The sequence below is a fragment of the Sinocyclocheilus rhinocerous genome, unplaced genomic scaffold (genome assembly GCF_001515625.1).
Source record: "Sinocyclocheilus rhinocerous isolate Xijiao unplaced genomic scaffold, SAMN03320098_v1.1 scaffold714, whole genome shotgun sequence".
NCBI lineage: Eukaryota > Metazoa > Chordata > Actinopteri > Cypriniformes > Cyprinidae > Sinocyclocheilus > Sinocyclocheilus rhinocerous.
The window spans coordinates 316,103-322,219 of record NW_015646165.1 but is presented as its reverse complement, the minus strand read 5'-3'; the positions used below and the strand labels follow the sequence as shown (position 1 = coordinate 322,219).

At 34.6% G+C, this 6,117-nt stretch overlaps 1 pseudogene; it reads right to left on the bottom strand.

Annotated features, from left to right (window-relative positions):
- LOC107706989 (arf-GAP with GTPase, ANK repeat and PH domain-containing protein 1-like) overlaps nt 1-6,117 on the bottom strand; it is a 20,965-nt pseudogene that overhangs the window by 6,130 nt on the left and 8,718 nt on the right.

Below are 6,117 nucleotides of genomic sequence, written 5' to 3'. Positions count from 1 at the left end.
GTATATGCCTTTCTTCTTTCAGACGAATCCAGTCGGTATTCCAAGCTCTATCATTGCAGTCAGCGGGTGTTGCAGTTGAACAGTCCACAAGTCGTCAAATAAAGCTTGCGCATTAATAATAAACGTGCCTCACACGGCTCCGGGGGGTGAATAAAGGCCTTCTGTAGCAAATCCATGAGTTTTTGTAAGAAAAATATCCATATTTCAAATGTAATAGACACTTTTATATCACTTCCGCTGACTGTCATACACTGAAGCAGTTCCGTGGATGACGTAAGACGTGCAGCGTTACGTGATTAGTGACGAATGCGGAGAGAGAACAAAACAAAACGCTGGTCATGAATTAGAAGTACAAACCGAAGATTTGCAAAGAAAAATGTCGGAGGATTTCGATATAAACCAAGAGGAGACTGGTTTTCCTTTGCTAAAGTAAGGAAACTTTGCTTCCTTTGCCCCTATAAACAAACTCGCAAGACTAGCATATCTCAGAGGCGCGCGCGCTGCGCATACGTGCTGCGTCATCCGCCGGAACGGCTTCCGCGTACTTCAACGTAAGTGAAAGAAAAGAGTTTATTACGTTTGAAATATGGATATTTTTCTTACAAAAACACATGGATTCAATACAGAAGGCCTTTATTCACCCCATCGGAGCCGTCTGCGCTAATTGAGCTAATTTTCATTTTTGGGAGTACTAACCCTTTAGGGTTAGTACTCCCAAAAATGAAAATTAGCTCTCCCAAAAATGAAAATTAGCTCAAGCTGTCGCTGCCGATAGCCTAGTGATAAGTGCGCTGACATATAGCACAACTGTGTTCACGGCGACCCGAGTTCGATTCCTGTCTCTAGGTCCTTTGCCGATCCCGGCCCCCTCTCTCCACCCAATACTTTCCTGTCTGCACTCAACAGTCCTATCTAATGAAAATAAATAAATAAACAAAATAATGCAATGGCTTGCAATATTACTGAGCAAGAATCCACTAAACTGATCAAAAGTGACGGTAGAGACATTTAAAATGTTACGAAATATTACTCTATATTGAAAATAAATGCTGTTCTTTTGAAATTTCTATTTATCAAAGAATGCTGGAAGAAATTCCTCAGTTTCTACAAAAATAATAAGCAACAAATCAGCATATTAGAATGATTTCTCAAGGATCATGTGAAGACTGGAGTAATGAACTGTCATACGCGGAAGCCGTTCCGGCGGATGACGAAGGACGTCGATGTTGCGTGATAAGTGACGAACGCGGAGAGACAACAAAACAAAACGCCGGTCACGATTTGCAAAGAAAAATGTCGGAGGATTTCGATATAAACCAAGAGGAGACTGGTTTTCCTTTGCTAAAGTAAGGAAACTTTGCTTCCTTTGCTCCTATAAACAAACTCGCGAGACTAGCATATCTCAGAGGCGCGCGCGCTGCGCATACGTCATACGCCTTCCGCCGGAACGGATCCGCGTATGACAGATAACGGAAGTGAGAGATAAGTGTTTATTACGTTTGAAATATGGATAGAGCTTGGAATAGCCAGGACAATTTTTAATATAGCTCAGACTGGATTCGTCTGAAAGAAGAAAGTCATATACACATAGGATGCGTCGAGGGTGAGTAAAACACAAGCCAATTTTCATTTTTGGGTGAACTAACCCTTTAACGTAAAAAAAGGGTTTTCATTTACATGTAGCGCCACCTTCAGATGACTGCTTGTCTTTACTAAGTCCATTTACACCAGGCACAGGAACGAGAGTAGGGCCAGGGGACGGTCCAGCAGGAGTAGCAGCACGATGAAGACGCTTTCCTGGCACCTTCACTGTTACTCGCAATAAGTCCATCTCTTTACCTTGAGCATTCTGCAGAAACTCCTGCAATCACAAAAATACAACTATAACATACTATATTATGAGCTATACTTACACAATCTAGAATTTCAAATACGCTGGTTCTCTTCTACAGTCAAAAATAACACAACAAAACAGCTTTGGGGTTTTAGAAATGCCATAATGCAATTTCATTGAAGTACTATTGATTTTTCAATAATAATAAAATAAAATAAAATAAAAAAAGTCCAGCAAACAGAGTAATATTTGAAAATATTTTTTTGCACTGGATTTACAACCAAATGATAAATCCACACCCAAAATATAATTATAACATTAGAATTCTATAAAATTATATTATATATAATATAATATATTGTGGAATTATTATATTATAGAATTATACAATAGAATGCAATAATATAATAATATATAATAAATTATTATATTAAAAATACTTAATAATTGTTTATCTTAATATATTATATTATCAAATACTCAACATAATAATATTTTAAATTAAATTAGTATACGCAGTACTATATTAATTGTTTAATATGATTATATTGAGTAGTTTCTAAAACCGAAACTAAAACTACAGCCATAAAAAAATGTTACAGTAAACAGAGTAATATTTGAAAATATTTTTTTGCACTGGATTTACAACCAAATGATAAATCCACACCCAAAATATAATTATAACATTAGAATTCTATAAAATTATATTATATATAATATAATATATTGTGGAATTATTATATTATAGAATTATACAATAGAATGCAATAATATAATAATATATAATAAATTATTATATTAAAAATACTTAATAATTGTTTATCTTAATATATTATATTATCAAATACTCAACATAATAATATTTTAAATTAAATTAGTATACGCAGTACTATATTAATTGTTTAATATGATTATATTGAGTAGTTTCTAAAACCGAAACTAAAACTACAGCCATAAAAAAATGTTACTTGAAAAAAAAAGTTAACTTAAATAAAATATAAAAAACTCAGACTTAGTTGAGCTAGTTGCCAAATTAGTTGAACTACTTGATGTTATGTACTAAATTACCTAAAACAAATAAGAACCATAGACTGTATAGGATAAAAACTCATAAAAACTATATAGACATATATAAAAGGTATTAAATTTACACTACATGCAACAAATAAAGCTAAAAATACTGAGCATTTATTTGAGCAAAAAAGCACATGGTAAACTTCCGCAAAACACAAAATGTGATTATAAAAATGAAAGGGTACAAGAAAATTTTTGATGCTCTGTTGAAAACAGTGCGTGCTGCAAAAGTGCGTTACTCACATTTATATTTGAATGATATATAAGCATGCCATTGTTTGACAGCGTCACATACTTCTTCTTCCACTCCTTGTTTAAAGAGCGTTCACTGCGTTTCCACAAAGTCCCCTAACAAAGAAAAAAGGAAAAAATATATTTATTTAATTCATTATTTAATTATTACTTATTTATTAATTATTTCTTCTTTTTTATTAGAATGCAATGAGATTCAGAAATTTTTTAATATCTTCTATGTGTCCAAATACTTTCCGGGCCAACTGCATTTCACAGAAGTCTCACGTCATATCTTTAAGTCAACGCTGAAATCTTACACGTACCTGTTTGATAGGAACTGATCGACTGCTCATGTCACTTCTGCTATCAGAAGCTCTTTTTTCAGAGTCACTTCCACGACGATTCTAAAATAACAGACACGTTAAATAAAGTACAGATGAGAGGAAGCTGAAACACATGAAGAAAGGAAACAGATGTGACTCATGAGATGAGGTGAGTGTTAGAGTGACAACGAGAGTTCACAAACAGAAACTATTACTAAAGATACAGTCATGCTTCTGTTTTATTGTATAACAGCATTTGAAGGTGAAGTGTGTCATTTCTGCACCAACAAGAACTTGGCCACACAATGATTGTTTTCAAACAGGTTTCCCAGTCTGCCATTGGTTAAATTAGGATAGAATAAATTATTTTAACATCAAAAATGTACACAAATCACCTCTGATATATCATTCAGATATAAATCCAATTTTATTTTAAATTATGAATGATATAGTATCAAACGTTCCACACACAGTTTCACTGGTGTTGCACATAATCTAACTGGCAAGATTTGAAACTCTTTGTATTGAGCTCAAAGAACTAACCGCAAATAAAGATGTCCGTCGTCGGGGCAGATTTCTTTGCGAGCCCCCATCTCCACTTGCCCCACCCCGTATGTCTTTGTGATTTATCACAGGGGTAGAAGGCAAAGAGGAGGGGTAATCACTACTCTGACCCCCATTACTGGCCTAAGACAGGATGATGGGATGGTGAGAAGAATGAGACAGAGGTTGGAGTGGTGAATGGTGCAGACAGATTGATAGAGACAAAAACATTTCACAATCACTCAAAACAATCAAATACTCAATAACAGTGGTGTAAAAATTGCAATGTATTGATCTGAAAATGAAAATTTCACATGGAACATTAATTTAATGGATATATGAAATATGGAATTTAATCATTTTGAATTAATCTATAGTAAAATATAACCATGTAATTTCTTGTCCAAGAAAGTTTGTTTACTAATAATAATTATTAAATTATTATAATTATTTATGTTCAAAATGAGTAAAATTATCATCAAATAACATAAATAAAATTCAGCCAAAATGTGACCAAATTTCTGATTTTCTGCAAAGCATATAATTCGGCAAAGAATATTAAATGAACCAGATCAGAATATTTTGTCAAAGCAAATTTTTACACCCCAACAATACTCAACATTGAAAGAACAACACCATGACAGTACTTAATTCATTCAAATACTTACAATAATTATAATGATAAACGGGCCAATCTCACAAAGAAATGTCTGGGTCATATTTCAAAACAAAACAAAATGAAGCGAAACAAAACAAAACAAAACAAAACAAAACAAAACAAAACAAAACAAAACAAAAAACAAAACAAAACAAAACAAAACAAAACAAAACAAAACAAAATTAATTACACGGGGAAATTATATATTGTATAAAGAAACATTCTTTTTAAGTGTTTTTCATTGTTCTCATGACAATTTTCCGCCCTAAATTCACAATACTGTTATGCAAAAAAAAAGTACAAGTACAAGAAATAATAAATATTTCCGAATTTAAAAACGGCCTAGACATTTCTTGACAGCTTTAATGAGATTCACCCAAGCATCAGACAGACTCATGAGCCCTGAGATACCTGTCCGGGCCCTGACACTGGAGTCGAGGCCCCTGAGTGACTCGGGGAGTTTGGGAGAGATTTACAGGAGGCCAGAAGGGCGGCTTGCTTCTTGGCAGCGACAATCTTGTGAGTCACTAAGTAGGAAACAAGTTTGTCCAATCAACACTTGCATTTGGTCTGAAAGTAACATGCCTTTTTAGCCCCTATTTTGAGATGAAACTCACTTTCATTAAATACTCTGTCCACATTAAGTCCATATGTGGCACAGGTCTCAAAATAAGTGCAGCGACGCACATCTATACACAGCTGCTGGACTCTCTTGTCCTCAATCACACGGGCGTTAGTGCTACTAATCTTATCTGCAGGAAGAAAAACGGACATCGGGTTTGTACACAACAGCGTATTGCTCAATAAAACATCCCTGAAGCCAAGACAAGTATAGCTCTTACCTTGTGTTCCAACTGCTATAATGGGGATTTCTGCTATGTTACGATGGGCACTTAGCTCACTGTAGTTCTTGTACACATCCTGGAAACTTGCTTCATTTTCCAGACTAAAAACTAGGATGACGCCATCAAGCCAGTTGCAGATCTACAATCACAAATTTAGAAATGAAAAACAGGGAAAAAACTGAAGCAGTTAAAGAAATAGTTCACCCAAAAGTGAAAATTTGCTAAAAATTATTCACCCTCAGATTTGGAGAAATTTGGGTGGATTTTGGAATTATGGATTATGGACTCATATTTTGGCCAAAATTGAAGGTTTAAAGTTAAATGCTTTAAAGGGGTCATATGATGCTTTTTTAAAGATCATTATTTTGTGTATTTGGTGTAACAGAATATGTTGACATGCTTTAATGTTCAAAAAACACATTATTTTTCAAATACTGTACATTATTGTAGGTCCTCTATGCCCCGCCTCTCTCAAACGCTTCGTTTTCTACAAAGCCCCCTCCTTTGACAAGCGCAGTCCGCTCTGATTGGCCAGCTGACCCAGTGCACTGTGATTGGCCGAACACCACAAGCACACGTCGGAAATGAAACGCCCCTTACCATAAT